The 21,440-nt window shown below is 43.3% G+C and overlaps 1 protein-coding gene and 1 long non-coding RNA gene across 4 annotated transcripts in view; one reads left to right on the top strand and one right to left on the bottom strand.

The window, feature by feature from the left end:
- The window catches only part of LOC102115526 (V-type proton ATPase subunit S1-like protein), a 112,821-nt gene that overhangs the window by 29,220 nt on the left and 62,161 nt on the right, over window positions 1-21,440 (bottom strand). For 2 of the 3 annotated variants that reach the window (XR_012413816.1, XR_012413818.1), the window contains 3 exons: window positions 16,558-16,648; window positions 13,917-14,054; window positions 1,444-1,555 (listed from right to left, as the gene is read on the bottom strand). The gene's annotated coding sequence lies outside the window, so the exon portion shown is untranslated. Of the gene's footprint in view, window positions 1-1,443; window positions 1,556-4,448; window positions 4,502-4,802; window positions 14,055-16,557; window positions 16,649-21,440 lie in introns of all 3 variants that reach the window. The other variant, XR_012413817.1, reaches the window with a different exon arrangement.
- Window positions 13,224-14,515, top strand: LOC135971321 (uncharacterized). The gene is made up of 3 exons (XR_010587432.1): window positions 13,224-13,364; window positions 14,150-14,276; window positions 14,367-14,515. It is a non-coding gene; the product is annotated as an uncharacterized lncRNA (long non-coding RNA).

Below are 21,440 nucleotides of genomic sequence, written 5' to 3'. Positions count from 1 at the left end.
TATGAAATGGGAAATCTGCCTGATGGGGCATTTTTACCAGGAGAATCTAAATGAGCAACTGAATTTAGAAATCACTAGGCTGGAGCAGAAAGAGCAAATGCACAATCCAAGAACCACTTTTCCTACCCCTTTGTCCATGACAGACATTAATAATCAACACCAGCACTCTTTCCCACAGAACCCAGCCAAAGCTCAGGATCCTTCTCCAGATGGAGGTCCAGGCAGCCACTCCCAGTCAATGAGAGCTGGCTCACAAATTGAAACCTTTCTGCCATCCCTGAGTGAGAACCCAGCAGTCCACCAGTATTGTGTGTTCAGTTGCACCTTTCACCCAGCATCTAGAACAGCTCATCGTATAATCCTTTTAGGTTCACAAAATCTTTTCAAACACCTGATCTTCTTTAAGCCTCCCAGAAACCTTGTGAAGTTAAAAGGGTATGTGTTATTATACCCATTTTACAGATTGAGAAACTGGGGGTCACAGAAGTTCTTAGTCTTGCCCAGGGTCAGAGAGCTGATGAAGAATAAGGACAGAAAATTCACCCAGATCTCCTGTTCCTAGACCAGCATTCTTCCTTCTGTAACAAGCTGGGCATGGAGTATTGAGGGCAACATCACCACCTGAGCTTAGCAAAAAACAGACCATACAGTAAACAGAAGAGGAAAGTGGGCCAGAGAGGTTTAGTAAATTGACCAAGGTCACAAAGCCTTAAAACCAGCGAGCAAGAACCCCAAGCAGGTCTGTCTGACTCTCCATCTGTGCTCTTCCTGTTTAGATGGTGCGTCCTCCCAGATCAGCACACACTAGGAAAGGGCCTTTCCTCTCCTCTCCCTGAGTTCACTCTCACACACCCTGCGCGTCTGGCCCTCCTCCCAGCCTATTTCCCTTGTTTCCGCTGGTGTCATCCTCTCAGCCACACTCACCTCTCCACCACCCACCCCCCTTCTTGCCCCTGCAACTTCCTTCCAAATGCAGGAGGAAACCGCCCAGCTTACTCACAACGGCCCCAGCCAACAGAGTGCAGATAAGACAAGCACCTTGGCAGCGAGACGCGAATATAAAATTGCAAACAGCTTTTGAAGTTACAGATCCGTAATCTTCTAAGCCAAAGAAGAGGGGTTCGCCTCTTCTCCCCCTCATCTGAATCAACAGTCCAAAGGACTGAACTGAATCCAGCCAGCTTCGGATGTGATCTCACAAGCCCGCCTGCCACACATGCATTTCCAGCCTGTCGCCTGAGCAAAACCCCCACACGGCTTGTCACCACTTAACACAAGGGACATGTTTCTACAGGAATCAAAGTAGAGAGATGGGTTTTGCTGCCCTTTCATGTGCTCAAATACATCCTGACTGACCCGGTTATGCCCTTAGTTGAAGAAACTAAACACTTTCAAGTTTAGAAGGGAAGATGCTCAGGGTTTCTGGAAGACGGGCTGACTCACCTCTACTGCATAGTAGCCTGTAACCTTGGCCAAGTTACTTAATCTCTTTCATCTCAATTTTTCCATCTGTAAAATGGGACTCTACTACCAATGGCACTTTCCTTTAAGGTTCCTGTAATTATTAAAATAGTTGATTTACATAAAAAATGTAGGGCAATGATACACAGTCAACAATAAATATTTACCATCACTGTCATTTTAAAACAAAAACAAAAGATTTGAGAATGTGTCCACATGACCTTTGGAATTTAGATGCATCCCAACAGGTCCCTGTTGTATTTTTGGGTCACAGTAAACAGGTTTTGATAATCAAACCTAAAACTCTGATGTTTCTGTCATTATTATTTTCAATGGAATGATCTGCATAGAATTAACAAATAATTAACAAAAATTACTAAAATTCCTTTCAGAATTAAGTCAGCATGAGATAACACTGCTTGCTGAGATTATACATGCTTCCTTTAAGCTTCTGTATAGGATACATTTCTCCAAATTTTTTACAAAAAAAGCACTATTTTATCATTGGAAAAATTAAAATAATAGTACATAATAAGATGAAGCACATCATGCCTCGTAATGTATAAACACGGATATCTACAGGAAATGGCAATCAAAGCATAAATGAGTCCACTAAGATTGCGTCATGGCTTTCCCTACTGGCCCAGTCGGACATTTTTTTTGGAAAGTTTTAGAGACCTAAGTCTCCACAGCCAAATGGAAATGAGCCCCAGATATTACTCAGATATTATTGGCAGTACTTTCTGCCCAGAGAAAGGCAAAACAAAGAGTTTTTTTGCAATTGGAGGCCACCACCTGGATTTGTGTATGCATAAGCCTCAGCCACACGAGGCCTGTTTAGTGTTGATCTGCCAACTGCACAAAGACACACACAAACACACACACACACGCACACATGCACACACGCACACAGGCACAGCCCAAACGCTGAGTTTCATTTCCACTGCTTTGTTCCTATGGAGTACTAACAGATACTGGCAGACCCTATTTCACTTTTTTCTCCATGAACTCTGGCCATTTCAGCCTTTTTCTCCCAATTTAAATAGTTAGAAATGTCGCCCAGTCAGGGTACTTTTTCAATGGGTAAAATATTAATTCTTATAAGTCAAAAAATGTTAGTGTCCTACAAGCATGCAGAGCAAAGTTTAAAAACTGATGTTAAAAACCCCACTTTGAAGTACATACTCAAAGATCAGGAGCTGTGGTGAATCTAATCTGTTCTTAGGCTCTATCAGCTGGGTCATTTAGCATGGGACAAAAGTCCAAGGGACCTCATACACTGGCTGATGTTTGGTGGTAAATTCTGAGCTTCTCAGAAGCTGAGGGACATCTTGAGTCAATTCCACAATTGGACACTTCTAATATATTTTTTAAATGTGTTAAAATACTGCTACAAAAATTACAGTATTTTTCATACATTTACATTTAGCAAATAAGTGTTTTTGTCCCAATAATAATTTTAATAACCATATGCACACCACCTTTTGGAGAAAGATTTAGAAGTTCAGCTTTGAGGCCCCTTCTTCAATCTGAGGCCCAAGACAAATGGCCCTCTAACCCCATGCCTGTAATGAACCTGAGTAAACTTGAGCAGAGGACAGTGTGAGAACAGCATTACTTCAAATGCTGATCTGAACTCAACTCCATTACCGTCCATCCTGGCTACAGTAGAGGAGGCGGAGATCAAAGGCCAGGATGAGGAACTTCAGATCAAGAGCTACCCAGCACTCATACAACCCCTAAGCTACATTTTCCAGAACTTGGACAGGCATTTGGTGTCCAAAATGAGAAAACTATCCTGAAATAGCTTTCTCTGCTCTTGGAATACCAAGTTGTCAATGGCATTGTTCTGTTCTCCAGCTTCCCCCTAACCCCACACTTAGGTTTTGTAATTTTCACCTATGGGTTCTAAGTTGGTTCTAAGACCTCCAAATTCAAAGACATCAAAGAAAGATATTGTTCTTCAAAGATGATGATGTATAATACTTGTATTTCCAAAGCCCCTTTAGGGTGATCAAAAACAGATAATGATAGCAACCTATGTAAATATATGTCGAGAGGATGTAAATATAATTCCAGGCTTCGGGCCTTATGGGCATTCATTTAATGACTACATGGTACCAGGTCTCCTGAAGCATAGAAGCAGAAAAGCAAACCAAAGGCCTCTGGGATTCTAATTCTTACTAGTAATGAAAGGGAGATGAGGAGAGTGATGCAAGAGCCTTCTGTGAGTGATGTCACGACAACCTCAACATCCCTTCCTCTGTTCAGGGAACATGAAGATGCTCACCTGGCAACTGTCAGTCTCAGGTTCCCACATTCTCCATAATCTGATCTCACAATGCCTAATACATCTTGCATGTGACAAATGTCAACTAACCTACATTAGTGCTTTGAAAATAAGTTAGAGCTTGGATTCAGAAAGCCTTTTAATTCTTTTTTAATTCTTGGTGGGTAAGTTTCCTACTTATAGACTTCATATATGTTCTTTTTTTTTTTTTTGAGACAGAGTCTCGCTCTGTCACCAGGCTGGAGTGCAGTGGCACGGTCTCAGCTCACTGCAACCTCCAACTCCCTGGTTCAAGAGATTCTCCTGCCTCAGCCTCTCAAGTAGCTGGGATTACAGCATACACCACCATGCTCAGCTAATTTTTGTATTTTTAGTAGAGACAGGGTTTCACCATGTTGTCCAGGAGGGTCTCGATCTCCTGACCCCATGATCTGCCTGGCTCAGCCTCCCAAAGTGCTGGGATTACAGGCATGAGCCACCATGCCTGGCCATGTTCAGTTATTTAATAGTTGGGTCTACAGCAAGCTATGTAACAGACATCCAAACATGTCTGTCATGTTGACTCCCCAGTTGTAAGAGTATGTTCCCTGTTGTTTCACTTTGTGGTTTCTAGGTTTGAAAAAAAAGTTTCCAAAAAGAGCATCAGAGTAAAGAAAATGCAGAATGATAGATACATGTAATTTAAGAAAGTACGAACATGATTCTCCAAAGAAAAAGGAGGATCTGGCATCAACTGAAGTCTATGTCCACCTAAAAGTAAAAAGCCAAATGGAGTTGTTCATTATAAATATGTGTCCTTTTGCACAATGAAGAAATGAAATTTGCTCTCCCCACTCTCTCCACTGAGAGAACTGAATACAAATACTATTTTGGGTCAGAAATAAAACAAACCCCACAGCACATTACAGGAAGCCATCCTCAGCAGAAGAGATGGTCTCCCGAGAATACTGGACCCAGGAAGGTGATGATCTTTCGCCCCACCCCTCTGCTCAAAAGACAGTTTATTCTTTCCCCCTTGGTAGATATGCACTTCTAAATCTCAGCCACTCACCTAATTTTCTGTCTTGTAAGCAAGTCTTCAAAAGAAGGCTAGGTTACTGAGAGATGGGCACAATCCTTGAAAATTGCAGAAGTAAAGAACATAGGCACTTTATAACATTCTCTTCAGTAGGGAATATTCTGTGTCCCAGCAGTACCAACCTCAGGAGCTCCAAGATATCCACTGTGAAAACACGGGCAACCCTACTGGCCGCTGGTCTTCCTCTGAACAGATGAGAGGTCACTCCTGTGGAATGGGTTATACCAGTAGGCTCTGGCCACATTGCCTTCCATACACTCTACCCTTCCACCCTGTGGCAAGCACGTTTTAAAAGAGCTAAAAGCAATTGAAAAATGTACCAAAGGCATCAAGGTGAATTATCAGACTACTGTTCCCTGATAAAAAACAGTAACAACAGATGATGGCTTTCAAACAAGCTGAGAAAATGAACTTTATTTTTCTAGAAGTTTTTTTTAATTTTTTTCCTAGTCCCAATGCACTTTGTACTTCTCTATTTATCATGCACTTTGTAACTGCCTCAACATATCTTGCCCTTCTATCAACTGATGAACTTCTTGAGAACCCTGCCCTATTCTTCCTATTCATCCTCATATTCACAGAGCCTTCAGTGTAAGAGGAAATTAATAGACTCTCAATAAATGTTTGATGGACGGATAAATGTAGGAACACTTAACGTACACCAGAGTGCAACAGGAAATAATATCCAAAATTCTTGAGATAACAATGAAAGACCATCAAAGTAAACCTTTCCCATAGCTAATCGTCCAAACATTAAAAGAGGACTTCATTGTTCTCCAGATGTCATCAGTGATTCATTACAAATAATTACATGTGTGTTCTAAATAATGGAATGTTGAAATGTACACTTGTCATCACCGGCACTGTCAAACACGTTGGACACGCCCAAAATAGCTACAGTTCATGTGACCAGGAAGAGAGTCACATCAAGGACTCCAGAGGTGATAATGTCAGTGTCCCAGGAAAGTCTGGAAGTCATTGTCTTGAACAGGAAGACTTAAGGAAGCTGAGGGCAGTTTGTTCACTTGACCCCAGAGTTGGGTTACACACCCACAGCACTTACTGAGGGAGGAAGTTGGAAGAGGACCTGGAATCAGACCGCTGCAATGGTGTGAAGTAGATGAAATTTGTCTTCACCTCCTCTTTCATTGCCCTCCTCGTCTCCCCAGCAACCCTGATCTGTCATCCTTCGTAATCACAATGGCAGAGGCCCAACGGAGTCACTCATACTATGGTATAAATAACTCATTATGATTGTATAAATTAGGCTTCCAAAGCATTTGCCTTTTTAGTAGAAGCAGTGCTGTTATTCTGTGTAATAGCAGAATTTCTACCATCAAAATAGCAAGGGACATATTTGAGGGATGATGGTCAGTGCCAGCTTGAAGTTGAGTAGGCAGCTTGAAGTTGAGTAGGCAGCTATATACATTTTTTAATTTTTAGAAATTTAAGTCTCAGGCCTTGGATCTCCTGTGACTATGTGACTATTCATGTTGGAAAAATAAACATTTCCACCTCCTAGAGTGGTTGATAGCAAGAGGGTATCAGGCTTCAAGGTTGATCTGTGATTCTCTAGAGACCTCTAGTGGTCAGAAGAGGAACTCACTTTTGTTATGAACAGAAAGAAGACGAGAGAATGCTGACCGGTGAAAAATGAAGGCCTACAATCTGGTGATAGCCATTAAAGAAATATTTGGAACTTTCAGTAATGGAAGGTTTGAGTCATTTACTTTTCCATCTACTTTTTCTCTCTCTCCTTTCTCTTCTGTGTCCATGCTACAATCTCATTTGCCTTAATGCCTTGGAAGGCTCTTGTCCTTAGTGTCCTTATTATCCATTTTCATTGCTTTATCTGGGTCGTCCACACAAAGAAAACAGCTTGCCCTTCACAGGATCCATATTTCCCTCACGCAATCCATGGGCTCCTACATCTCCTTTCACCCTTGGCATCTCTTGATCCTGTTACTCATACCTACATGTGCTCCCAGATAAGTACAGGAATAGGTCATCGCTCTCCTTATCTTCACCCTTACTCTGCTAGGACAGTGTTTCTTTTTCTGCCATTGAGATGGACTGTCCCAAGGGATTACATTTTAAGAGGTGGATTACAGTTACTGCTGGTTTTGTGGTTCACTGTGAAGCTCAGGAAACAGAAACAGCCAAGTTTCCAAGATATATATTTCACAGGAGAAGAGTCAAAAAAAAAGATTTAAAATGCCAAACTTTACAGGAAATTCAAAGACAACCCTTCCCAACAAATAAAAGTCATCCCCACAGATTTGTGGTAGAGGCAATATAAGTGACTATGTTAACCTGAAGCCTTTATAGGTAGACTTTTCAGCTGCTCCCTTTTGTTTACCTATCCCAATTTTTCTTATACAACTACTAAAATTATATAGATAAATACATCATATATTAAGATATATACTCACCAATGTGTACAAGAAGGGCATTCCTCTAAAATTAGATTGCAGCTCTTCCTGGCTTTGAAGTAATCACACCCCAGCAATAGAAAGAGGTGGAGCATATCAACAGGAATGGGGTGTGGACTGCAAGTTCATCATCTATCAATCTTATCTGAGATCCGGCTTTGCCTTAAGGTTCAATTCCAAGACCATGAATAGATGTTTCTGGGTTTTTTTAATCCCCACTGTGGATGGAGCCTTTCTTCCTTTTTCCGAGAGGTCTGAATTTGAGACTCCATGTGGGTCAGGTCAATGATAGGAGCAACAGACCCCAAAGGACCTCCTCAATCTGGATCCACATTTAGACAGTGTCTTCTCAGTTACAGGAGCATAGGATTTCCTATAACCCTATCAATTAATTATTGGTCCAACAAATAAACAGAAACTTAGTTATAAATGGCTAATGAATAGGCAGTTGTGTCCTAGTAGTTTATGGCCTCAGAGAGTTCTTTAAGCAAAGAGTTAAGGGGAGGAGAAAAAAGGAGCAGGAAACCAACCCTTCCTTTGGTTGGCTCCCTTAGCTCACTCACCTCAACTTGGAAAGAGCAGAGCCGACTGAACAACGCTTGACAATATTTCTGTGGCATTATCAAAATCCAGGGCCATGATCTTGATATAAAAGCAAGCTAGTTTCTCTGACACAAGTATTTGGTTATAACAGGGTGAGGCTCACTATAAAAACCACCCATTTGTTAATCACTAAAACATTGATTGAATGCCTAATATATGAAGGCTATCACAGTGAGTTTGCAAAAATTTTGGTTTTATACATTTTCCAAAACCATAAGAATGTATTTATGTGTAGAAAATAAAAATTTAATGGTATTTGAAGAGCTGATACCATAATCTCTCTTAGGAAAGAAATCTTTCTTTTGGCTACAGTGCTGTGGGAGAAAGTGAGTCCCTGAAGGTCTGAGGGTCATAAGAACAAAACAGTAAGGAGAGGGCTGTGCTGTTCTGCCAGTGCTCCACAGGAAGACATGAGAGGGCTTTGGTGTTGCTCCAGAGTGAAGGAGGAGAAAGAGAGAGAGAAGAGCCAAACAAGTCAGGCGGTGTGAGGATGGGAAGTGTGTACGGCCAGGAAGTCAGGGAAGAATCCACAGTGGTGAGCTGACTGACTTTTGAGAAACAAAGATGATAAAAAATAAGGATTGCTTCAAAAACAGGAACCAAAGAGTCAGTAAGGCTCAGATCTCTGCAGCGAAGCCTCCCCTAACTCTCCACCATCCACCCAGTGCCCCTCTCAGTCTGGAGAGTGGTGCCACCTACAGGGTTGTTCCCAGAGACCATTGCTTCTGACTCATTGCTCCAACCCTTTCAGGCCCTGCCAACCCAGCCCATGCCAATTGCTCAAGTCTTTAGAAATGCATTAAAGCAATACGTAATTTGGTAAATTAGTAAATTCTTCTAATTCAGCAAATTGGTCACTCGACAATTGTCAAATTGGTTTTGGGGAAATTGGACAGCTTGTCTCAAAGCTGACAGAGTGTAATCATCTCCAGGCTCTGGCAAGTCAACCCGCCATTCCACTCAGGTCAGTGCTTTATGCTCACTCCCTCCATGAGCATAGGAGCCATAGGAGAACTTGGCTCCTTCTTTCCCTCAGTAAATGTCAAAGCGCCTGAAATGCAAGAGCCAGCCCTCATTCTCTGACAGAGGGTCAACAGTTTAGACTCAGGCCTGGAGAGATCATCTCTGACAGAAAGCTCATATCTACAGGTTTTCTTTAAACAAAAAGTTAAAAGAAAATGACTAACCAGGGCTACACATAAGAAGAAGTATTCAGTAATGAGAGAGGCTACTATCAACCCAAGAAGATTATGTCAGAAGTAGGGTAGAGTCCAGTGGTTGGAATTCATAACACTTTGAGATAGAAGTGTGTCCCGGGGTACAACTGCAAAGTGGAGTACACGTGGGTCAGTGGAGGGCCTGGCCTCCAGCTCCACCTCTGGTGCTGTGTCCACCAGCTGGGGAGAGAAGAATCAAGCCCATGTACAGCTCCTTTTCTCCCCTGGAATCCTCTCATTGCATCATTCAGCATTTCAGCCTTAGAAGCTAGGAAGAGGGCAGTGCTTAGACCCTCTGCCCTTCAGAGAGACCATCTCGTACTCTGTTGCTGAATGGGAGACCACACGGCTCCTCTGGGCGACTCTACCAGAACAGTCTGGGACTGAGCTCCAGCACAGATCCTGGGTGTGGCTGGTTCACAGGCTTGGACTGCCCAGAGTAGAGCTGGCCAGGAAAAACAGGGCAGAAGGAATGCTGGTGGCGGGGAGGAAGCAGAGAACAGCATCTTCTCTTCTTACCTCATTCAGGGCCCTTATGACTATCTCTCTCCTTCACCAAGAATATAGAGAAAGGTAACAGACACTGAAGAGAGGTTTTACTGCAACAAGCAGGAGAACTTCAGCTGGGACCATTACAATCACACAAAAATCCACAGAGCACATGACACCCCCTTTGGCAGCCCCCACACTGGACCCACCGACATTCTGCATCCTGAGAGCCAGAGACACGTCTGCAGAAATGTGCACCAACAGCAGCATTCAAGTCCAATGCTGGGAAAGAGGACGTAGGTAAGTGTGTATCTCAGACTGTTTCCATCCAGGTGGGAGGCAGACGGATGACCAATGTACCCAATATCACACCTGGGATCCCCCTGCTTGGGGCCATCTGAGCAGCGGAAACAGTTACCTTAAGGCTGGCCTGTGCAGACAGACTGAGAGCTTACAGAAGGACGGCCAGCAACTCTATTCTCAAGCTTAACAAGCAGCTGGGTGTGGTGGCTCATGCCTGTAATCCCAGCACTTTGGGAGGCCAAGTCAGAGGAATCACTAGAGCCCAGGAATTCAAGACCAGCCTGGGAAATATGGAAAAACCCAGTCTCTATAAAAATTTTAAAAATTACCCAGGGCTTGGTGGTGTACCCCTGTAGTCCCAGCTACTGGGGAGGCTGAGGTGGGAGGATCACCTGAGCCCAGGGGTTTGAGGCTGTGGTGAGCCATGATTGCACAACTGCACTCCAGCCTGGGTGACAGAATGAAACCGTGTCACAGAAGAAAAAAAAAAAAAGAAAGGCAATATTATCATGAAGAAACAAAGGCCGTCTTTGACCCTCTAAGGACATTTGGTGGGGAGGTAGATTTGTACAACTCAACATATACGAAACTTAAAGCAAAGGCCAGAAGACTAGTGCATGGCTAGTTCTCTCCAGCAACTCTTGGAGAGACACAGCCTATTATGAACAATTCTCCTTCTTGGCTCGGGAGCGGGCCGCAGCACACAGGCAGCAGGATCAGATGCTCAGCATGGAGCTGCCATAGACCCACCGCCTCCTCTGCAGCTGCATGTGTGCTTTTCAGAAACCACCAAATTCAAAACCCCAGACTGCCAAGGTCAAATCTTCCGGGAAAGGCCCATTCAGCCTGTGGTTATTCATGTTTGAGGAGTTGCTCTGAATTTGAGAGGAGGTCTGACATTGCTGACACTGGGCGGGTTGGGGTCAGCCTGACAGGGACAGCAGAAAGAGACCCGTGGTCCTGTGGGATGCTAGCCCGAGCCTGCCAGAAACAGCCTGCTCGACTGTTTCCCAGACCTCAGCTCCTTCCACTGCCTGGGCTCAGATGAGAACAAGACAAGGGAACAGAAATGGTTCAGATTTCATCCTCCAGCCCCTGAGCTACAAAAGTTCTCAGTCACGTAGCTTCCTCCTGGAGTTCACAGCACGGCAGGCCCCAGATGGCATGAATCACCACTCTGTCGCCCTGGCTAGGCCCTGGTGTGGAGCGCCGTGAGAGTTCACACTGTCACCCTTGTTGTGAAGACAGCCCAGCACAGAGTGCTTCTGTCCCAATGGCACATTTAATTTCAAATTAAAGTTATAAAAGCTGAAAGTGACCTCTTCTCCTGGAAACAAAACTGTGAGCTTGAGAGGGAATTTGGCTCCCACAGAGGCCTTGTCTCTCTGCACTGGAAGAGACTTTTAAATGTCTTCCAACAAAAATCAGGACTTGTCTAGAGGGTTCCCTCGGTCGCCACGCCAGCCCTCAGCGTCTTTGCTGTTCATCAGCGGGTCCCCTGAGGCTCGTTCCACAACCACCCTTGGGAGTCGCACTCTAAAGTGTGTCACACTGTAAAGTGTGACTGGGGCACACTGAGTTCCAGGACCCGGTCACTCCTCACAGAGCCTGAAAGACCAAAACCATAGGAGGACACACAGACAGCTTGAAGGGGACCAGCTGTTCCTCCCAGGGCTGGGCGGGCAGCAGAAAGCGTGGAGGAGAAGGAGCATAGCGCCGAAGAGAGTTCAGCTGTAACCACCCTCTCCTCTCGGCCAGACAGGGGCCAGCAGATCCAGGGCGGAGGGGCCAGGCTCCTTCCACAGGAAAGTAAATTCCTATGAGGTCAACAACCAGAGAATCAACCCATGTTTGCTGATCAGCTCTGATGCCCTTCACTGACTTAAACACCGTGAAGAAAATGGAAGCATGGTCTTCAAAGAAGCAGCATCTACCAGCAACACAGCACAGGGAGGCGGGAGGAGGGAGTGGGGAGGAATTGGACTCCACATCCAGTTGGCCTGGGTTTAAATCCGATTCCACCACTGATCAGCTGGAAATTAGGATAGATTGTTTCTATCATTATTCTCTCATTTGCAAAATAAAGATCACAATAGGGCCAACCTTGTAAGAATTCTGGGAATTAAATGAGTCTATGCACACAAGGTGCTAATGTATATAAATGTCAGCTATCCATTCGAAAACAACAACAAAATATTCACTATAAAGCCAAAATCAATAATATAACAGATGTGAATCTTAGCCCACATTAGCTCACAAATCTAGGTGGGTAAGAAGAACCACTTTTTCTTTTTTTTTTTTTTTTTTTTTTGAGACAAAATTTCACTTTTTCACCCAGGCTGGAGTGCAGTGGCATGATCTTGGCTCACTGCACCCTCCAGACCCCCAGGTTCAAGCAGTTCTCCTGCCTCAGCCTCTCGAGTAGCTGGGACTACAGGCGCCCCACACCACACCCAGTTGATTTTTGTACTTTTAGTAGCAATGGGGTTTCGCATGTTGGCCAGGCTGTTCTCGAACCCCTGACCTCAGGTGATCCACCCGCCTCAGCCTCCCAAAGTGCTGGGATTACAGGCGTGAGCCATGGCGCCCAGCCTTTCTATTTTCTTTAAATCAATTTGAGTCCAATTCCAGCACACAGAAAATGCTATCACAGTCCTGCTGGGGTTCCCTGCCTCCCGGGGCTGAGCCGTATAGGGCACTGGGACATCAGGAAGGCGTTCTTCATCCATCTGATTTCTGCTGCAGTACCTAATGTCCCGGCCCACAGGATCCCGTCACGGCCAGCACCTCTGCCATCTCCTGGCCTCTCTTGGGGATCAGGAGCCTCTGGCCAGGCTGGAAACCTTGTGAAAGGGTCCAGCCCCCTCCAACACTCCCTGTCCCATCTCTGAGGTCTTTCTGCTGGCCCAGAGCCCTGCCCAGATTTACCAAGCTTTATTACCCTTGTCCCCTTTGAGGAGTCTCTCTTTTCTCTTCTTGTTTGTCCACAAAAGTACCATCCACAGCCCCACCCCTTCCTCTCCATCCCATTCAGGACGATTAACACAGTCACTGGACAAAAGGCAGGAAGATTCCACTTGAGCAGTTTCTATTATCGTCCCCGAGGTAAAGATTCCAAAGTCTTGCCAGCCGCCTGCTTAAATGGGGAAATGGAACATGCAACAAGCACAACACAAATCAATATCCCAAGATAACATTCCGCTGCTGTAGCACGCCAGGAAATAAATGTCAAATTGTGCCTGGCTGAGGCCAGGTCACCAGCAACCAGAACTTTTAAAACATAATTGTGTTCCTTATCATCTTGCCTATGCAAGCTTGGGGCAGGGTGGTGCAAATATATGGTCCCCTCAGCAGTGTGGAGGGTTGTGAGGTTTCCTGGAGGGAAACTGACTCCTCAGCAGGGCTCTGACACAGGAAGAAGAGTTAGCCTAGAGAAGGAAAGGAAGATGGACATTTCATCCAGGAGCTGCAGCAAGGACAAAAGAAAGAAGGTAAGAGTCATGGAGGAATAGAAAGAGATGCAAAGAGTATTTCTGGAACCCAAAGTATCAGGTAAAGGAGTGTCCTGGTGGAGTAGCCAGGGACAGCCACTAGAAAGCAGGGTGACCTGCGCTAAGCAGCTTGACCATTAACACTTGGGTCTGGCTTTGAGACCGGGGAAGGAGGACCTCGGGTGGTATGGCAGGAGTTTGCAAAGCCTCAGAGTGAAGAAACATATTTAAAGATAAGTAATTTTTAAAATTCTGTTTATAATAAGGTAAATGTAGGTTTATTAGTGAGCAGAATGTAAAATTTTAGTAAACTTTAAATATAAAAGAGGAAAATGTTTTCACTTATAAACAAGATGTCCCATGTCCCCTGGGGATTACATTTATCCTCCTCAGTCTCTAAGTGTATTTCTGTAGCAAATTTTGAGAAGCTCTTTACATCAATAGCTTTTTAAAATAAAATCAGGATTCCTAGTTTGAAAAGAAAATACATTTTTCGTAGCTACCCAGTAACACACACATACCTGAAACAAAAATTTTGCAAACATTACTTACTCTCATCTTATAAGAATCATCTGAGCTGGGCACGGTGGCTCATGCCTGTAATCCCAACCCTTTGGGAGGCTGATGTGGGACGATCACCTGAAGCCAGGAGTTGGAGACCAGCATGGGCAACTTTGGGAGACCCCAACTCTACAAAAAAATTAAAAAGTAAAAGAATTATCTGTTTTTTAGCCTATTCAATCCTAATTTATCCCACTTGATTTTTTCTTTAAAACTCTGGTCAGAGAGGACTAGCCTGACTTCATAACCCAGTGATGGGTCCCTACCCACAGAAGAAAAAGTGATGCCATCGTGGATTTGAAGCCATTGAAGGAATATCAATAAGGAAGGGCCAGTTGGATTGTTACTTTAGTAAGTTATTCTCTGGGTTGTGTGGAGTTTGACTTTGAGGCAGATAAATGGAAGGGAACTGATCACGCAGGGGGTTCTTTTGATTCTCAGGGTGATCTGCAACGAGGGCTCACACGACAGCAGAAATAACAGAGACAAAGAGAAGGTGATGGCCGCAAGGATCGAGGAGCTAGAATCAGGAGGACTTGATACTGGATTGGCTGTGGATCTGAAAGAGCGGGGAAAGTCCAGAATGGCTCTCGTTTCTGCCTCAGCACTGATGCACTGTCAACTGAAAAGAAAATGAGACGCACAGGTCTAAATGGGCCAGATGGGACTCCCTGGGTCACTTTGCATTTGAGGTGCCTGAGGGATGGCCATGTGGAGACAGCTGCCATTTGTACATGCAAGTCCGAATCTCTAGGGGAAAAATCAGAACCATATTAATACTTTGGAACCATCAGTATTTGAGTAGCAATTAAAATTAAGAAAGTGAGTGTGATTCACCACGGAGACTTACGTAGTGCCCAGCACATAGAAGATTGTTTCACCTATCTTTGTGTATGTTATCATATGTATATACTATTTTACATACAGAATTAATTAATGTAATATTTTACCCATCCCCCCACCACCCTGCACCACACACACACATGCACACACACATACCCTGGAAACAAAGTTCACAAGATAACCCCAAACCTTACAATGGAACTCAGTGGGAAGACACAAGATTGTCATCTGGCCCGTTACACCAATGTGCGCCTCCTCTTTGGTATGTTTGTAGCTCCACGAGGCTGGCTGGATACACCTGCCAGTTTATTGCTATGCCCACACGTTCAATTCTGTGGTCAGCATAGTGCCTGGAACAAGTAGGCACTTAGGGAGAATTACAGAATGAATGAAGCAGTAGTCCCGCCTCCACATTTAACCATCACATCCATACATCAGTGTACTTTGGGGTCAGAATTTATGTGTGGCTGATAAAAGGGAGACCTTTTTATATTAGAAAAAAATGCTCAAATTATGAATAAATAATGGAGATTGCTTGGAAATGTGTCTAATTTTTGGCAAGATATGACAGCAATTAGTTCTGTATCTAAAATCTCAATATGAAATGACAATAAAACAATCTTCTGAGAATACAATTACTATATTGCTAACAAATATAAGCGTTGTGCTTGACTGAGTTAGATGAATAATTCCCCTGTTGTGACTAAAATGAATTTTCTTATACAAACACATCACTTCGCAAAGGTGTCATGTTACATAATTTTTGAAACTATCAAAATAACTGATTCAAAAATATTTTAAGACTTAAAAATACCGATGTTAACTATGTAGTAAATAATAAGTTGATTATATCAATAAATCATTTTATTTTAAAAAATATTATTTCAATTTTTTATTTAAAATAAACATAAACAGCAGATGCTTGAGATAATTTTGTATATTGCTTGTTGCTAAGATAAAAAACCATGCAAAACCATCTTTCCAATTTCTTACAAATGGTTTTTAGTTTGATATTTCAGTCCTTCATGTACACACAGAAAGACCCTAAACATATCTTTATTGATAGAAACATAGTGACTATCAGTTCTCAATACTGTATTATGGTATCTTTAAGAATATTTTTGTGTGGGCCGGGCATGGTGGCTCACACCTGTAATCCCAGCACTTTGGGAGGCCAAGGTGGGTAGATTACGAGGTCAGGAGATTGAGACCATTCTGGCTAACACAGTGAAACTCTGTCTCTACTAAAAATACAAAAAAAAAAAAAAAATTAGTCAGGTGGGGTGGTGGGCGCCTGTAGTCCCAGATACTCGGGAGGCTGAGGCAGGAGAATAGCATGAACCCAGGAGGTGGAGCTTGCAGTGAGCCGAGATCGCGCCACTGCACTCCAGCCTAGGCAAGAGAGCAAGACTCCATCACCAAAAAAAAAAAAAGAATATTTTTGTGTAAACAGGGCCATATATGTCGGTGTGAACCTTAACCTGAACTCCCAAAGGGCAATCAGCATTTGAAACGTCTTAACCAAGAATTATCCCAGAGAAGCCTGCTGTAAGCAGCTTTAAAGATTGCTTTCCAAAACTGCACCAGAACATTGCTTAGCATAAAGGATGTTACATAAATTTTCATTGGTAAAATAAGAAGTGCTCCAGATATGTGATCAAATGAAAATTGTACGCAGGCACCTCAACCTTTGCACAAACAAAGTATAAAAATCTCCACCACTTTCAGCTTCAGTGTGAGACTCCAGGTCTCATCTCACCTTCTACCATTTCGTGATGGACTTTGTTACCTGTTCAAACTCGAAGCTTTTCCTCCCATTGCAAGAATATTGTTCTGTTTGCCTTGAAATGAACTTTCATGCAGGGTACTAGTCCAAGTGCCTGAAAGGATAAAGACTTCATCAAGTTTACTGGAGCAGACTGCATGATTGCTTACTAATAAACATCCAATTATATACTAGAATTCTGCCTGAGACTTACTTTCACTGGTACGTAACACCTGGTGACTAAGGTGTGAAGAAAGAGAGGTCCAGTTACCACTTCCTTCTAACTGTTGGAGGCTACCAGTAATTACCACATAAAACAAACCAATTTGACTCACATGAGTTCTCAAAACTGTAGCTGAGAGACCAGCAAGGAGACCCAGAAATAATCTGACTGTGTCCCTCTTCCAAATAACTGGAAACCCGATCCTTTCTAAAGTTGGAAGAACCTCAGAAAAAGTATATAGAAGATGAAACGCAGAGAACAACTGAACTAGTCTAGCCTTCACATTACACAGGAAAGAACTTCAACAGAAAGAAGAAACTAGAATCTTGCAGGAAGCAAGTGATGGCGCCATGCACTGTCTCAACACAAGCCCAAGCCAAACAGCAGAGAAGGGTCAGCCCCCTTCTGTCTTGAGTGGTGGATCACCTTTGACTTCTCTGTGGTGATTGGAGAGTAGTAGAAAAACATCCACTCAAAAGCATTGTCCCGTGGGCTGCCATTTAGTTGTGTATGTTCTGATGTGCATTCTGGGTTTGAATGGATGAAACCACTAGAAGAAATACAGAAAGATCAGGATGTTTGTTGAGAGTAGGTCTGCAGCTGAAATTTCACCATCAAGGGCTCAGCCTTTTGGAGTTAGCATGACTCTCTTGTGTATAAAGATACCACATTTATTCAGCAAATATTACTTGAGCACCAACTGTAGGCCAGGCACTATACCAGAAATGACATAGAAATGAAAAAGACATAATCCAGTGGTCACCAGTCCTGGAGAAGCAGCATGTTCTCAGGAACGACTTCACAGGATTTCATTTATCTCCTCTTTTCCTCAGTGACAGGAAGGACCTGGGACAGTTTCTGAGAAAAGATTACTAAGGGTAGGAGTACAAAAAATGTGCCAAAAAATAAGAAGAAGAAGGGGAGATACTGAAAGAGGTTCCCGCCAGAGGCAGCCTTCACTGCCTCACCACAGTGCCCTAGGCCCATCCCCAACCCTAATTGAGGCAACTGCAGTTATTAGTGAGGTGAGGGATGAAAGGCTGTTGGTAAGACGCAGCTCCAACAGGGAATGAGTAGCTCTTGTCTTGGAAAGAAGAGAAATGCCATACTTCTTCTCTGAGCATTGATGCTCTTTACTATTTTGTCCTAAGTCCTTTCAGGGAAAAGAGGCTTCTTCCGTTCCATATCCATAGACCACATGAGCTCAGAAACGCCTGGTGTTCATGCCCCACAACGTCTCCAGTGAAGCAGAGGTAGATGAAAGTCAAATGCATCCTGTCTCTCCTGCCAAGTTCGAAAACAGACCCAGATCGGGGCCAGATGCGTAAATCAGGCCGTATCGTATTCTCCCCCTCCAGAGCTCTGCTCCTCTGAGTCACTCAGAAATGGGGGCAGGTAAATGTTGAATGGCTGAGGAATTTTTCCCCGAGATAGAGGAAAGGGTTTTCAACTCAAGGAGAAAGCCTGAATTTTCTGGTGCTCAGGATTAGGCTTGCCTTTGGCAAAGGACTTAGAACTGCTTGGAAAAAGCCAAAAGACTTGTTAGACATCAAAAAACTCGGAACAATGCTTTAATGATTTAAGTGTAAGTGAATCTTTGACACATATGGATTAAATTTCCCTTACTGGGCACATGCTACAACACTGAAGAAAAATATTCCTGACAAGTCACATGCTCAGTTCACCAAATGAGTGCAAACAATGCAACAGATCACCCATGAGGTCCAATTGTATGCCGTCTCCCAGGCCCTTGTCCAGGCTCCTTTGTAGGGGACCTCAGAGTGGGCAGGAAGAACACAAAAGCACTGACCCCTCAGACTCCTTCCCCTGGTCCTCTCTGTCCTCCTACCTCCTCCCAGGATAGGGATCTAAGCCTCTGGCTACAATACCAAATGCATTGGACTGAATAAAGTGAGACCTCAAAATATATCAAATTTGAGATCTAAAATGGCTCAAGCAAATATAATAAACAACCAGATCACCTTTAAGTACTCCTAGTCTAGAAGCAACTCACAGGTGTACTTTCATTTGAAAGACTAAGTTCTCGGTTTATACACCTTTCTCTTTTTAAAAATGTTGTTTTCATTTTTTAGAAATGGAGTCTTGCTTTGTCACCCAGGCTGGAGTGCAGTGGCATGATCATAGCTCACTGCAGCCTGGAATTCCTGGCCTCAAGGAATCCTCCCGCCTCAGCCTTCTGAGTAGCAGGGACTACAGGCACGCACCACCGCACCTGGCTAATTTTTAAATATTTATAAGCCATTGTAAACATGTTGATGGTCAGTGAAGATAAGAAGTCATCAAAACTGGCCTCTGCATGTTTCCTTCATGACAGATACTGCTTGCTGTGACTGGCATAAGTGCTCCACTCCCCAGAGCACACAAGGAGCAGTGGTGACCCCAGACAGTCAGGCATGCCACAGGAAGCTGGACAGATTTCCCTGGAAAAACAACTGTGCCTTGTCTTTGCCACAGTTGGATTTGCTGCTACTCAAGAAAGCCCCGATGACAACACCTTGGAAATCTGCAGGACACCACCCAGCTCTGCATCTGCTGGGAAATGTTTGGCAACATAATCTCCTAACCTGGAATTATCTTCAAGGATTTCACATCCAGAGGCTTCAAAACTTTCCTCAGCCCCTGGGAAAGTGCTGAGAACAGCAAAGGAAGGAATGGAGCCTGCAAGGTCATATGGAGGCATGTGAACCAGACAGGCTTGCAAGGCTTGGCTCTACAAAGGTTTGCCTGGGCTTATAAGAAACCATATGGCAGACACAGACATATACAGATTTTCTTGGAGATAGAAGGACTCACAAAAATCATCTTTTTCATGACACAATCAAGAATGGGAAAAGCTCATGAGAACTGAGCAAACTTGCAGAATATACATGAGGATTTTTTTTTTTTCAGACGGGGTCTCACTCTGTCACTCAGGCTAGAATGCAGTGGCACCATCATGGCTTACTGCAGCCTCAACCTCCCAGGCTCAAGCATCCTCTCACCTCAGCCTCCCAAGTAGCTGGAACTCCAGGCATGCACGATCAGATCTGACTAATTTTTTAAAAAATTTTTTTGTAGAAATAGGGTCTCACTATGATGTCCAGGCTGGTCTCAAAGTCCCATGCTCAAGGAATCCTCCCACCTCAACCTCCCAAAGTGCTGGCATTACAGGCATAAGGCACCATACCTGGCTGATTATCTTAAAGACAATTATTTTTAGCATATTGGCAAGATTATATAAGCCTTTGTCCACTTTGAAAAATTAAATAATAAGCATCTAATAGGGTAAAAAATATGTTAAAAATAAAATAGGAGGCTATGAACCATATAGACTTGTTAATCCTCCTTTTGATCCACTGGGTCCTAGCATGATCTCATTGGTGAGAGAAACTCAACATTTGGAAAACTGATTTGTCTCGTCCCTGCCTAGGACAGAAGCCAAGACTATCTTATTGAAAAAAGGCCAGGCACAGTGGCTCACACCCGTAATCCCAGCACTTTGGGAAGCCAACGCGGGTGGATCATTTAAGCCTAGGAGTTCAAGACCAGCCTAGCCAATGTGGCGAAACCCTGTCTCTACTAAAAATACAAAAATTAGCCAGGTGTGGTGACGCATGCCTGTAGTCCCAGTTACTCAGGAGGTTGAGGTGGGAGGATAGTTTGAGCCCAGGAGGTGGAAGTTGCAGTGAGCCAAGATCACATCACTGTACTCCAGCCTGAGTGACAGAGTGAGACTCTGTCTCAAAAAAAGAAAAAGAAAAAAGAAAATAAAAGAAAAAGAAAGAAAGAAAGAATACCAATACATCCTAAGAGCTACCATCAACATTTAAAATCCATAACTTTGTGACATCATAATTTGTGCACACAAGAGGTCTACCAAAAACATGAGTCCAAAAGACTCAGAGCAAAATTATTGTGTAGAAAAATAAGTTTTATGTTTGCATAAATCAACAGTAATCCACAGTAGACAACACAGTCATGTGTTGTTCTTTACTTAGAAAGTAAAGAAACTAAATTTCCTTTTAGTAAGTATCAATAAGGCTGACACATTCCAGACCCTGAGGAGTGACTGAATCCATTAATCTAAATGTAAATCTGGGCTAGGGTGTGAAATTCGGTGCCATGAGGTTTATAGACTATTGGGGAGGAAAAACAGCTTTGAAATTGTCCTATTATTCTCTGGACTTACTGTCCATGACACTTCTCCAACCACACAAAAAGCTTTGAAAATGCAGTAAGAAAGAAAAGTCAGTCATTACTACAAATTAAATGGGTTTATTGTCTCATCTTTGGGTCTAGACTGATTTTTATTTTTACGTCTTCTAGAAAAAGTCATTGTAATTATTACTAATTCCTAGCAGCCTGCCCTATGAATTTCTTATAGTTTGTGTGCACAAAGGAAAGGGAAAAGGAAAGGAGGCGAGGGAGGGAAAGAGGAAGAAATAAAGGACTGGCAACGCATGATGCATTTCACGAGTTATAAGTGGCTGGACTGCATATAGTGCTTTACCACTGGACTGTGTGTTTGAAAATCAGAAGTAAGATGAAAAATATAGGGGAAAGCTGAGTGAAGATTTATAAAAGACAAATAAGAATGATTTGTTTCAGGGTATAATTATTCTCATGAAATGAACTGAAATGGAATTTTAGATGGAAGGAGTAGGTAGATCCCAGATAGTTAACA

This window comes from Macaca fascicularis, chromosome 6, assembly GCF_037993035.2.
Source record: "Macaca fascicularis isolate 582-1 chromosome 6, T2T-MFA8v1.1".
Classification (NCBI taxonomy): Eukaryota; Metazoa; Chordata; class Mammalia; order Primates; family Cercopithecidae; genus Macaca; species Macaca fascicularis.
This window is presented reverse-complemented; position numbering and strand designations above follow the sequence as displayed.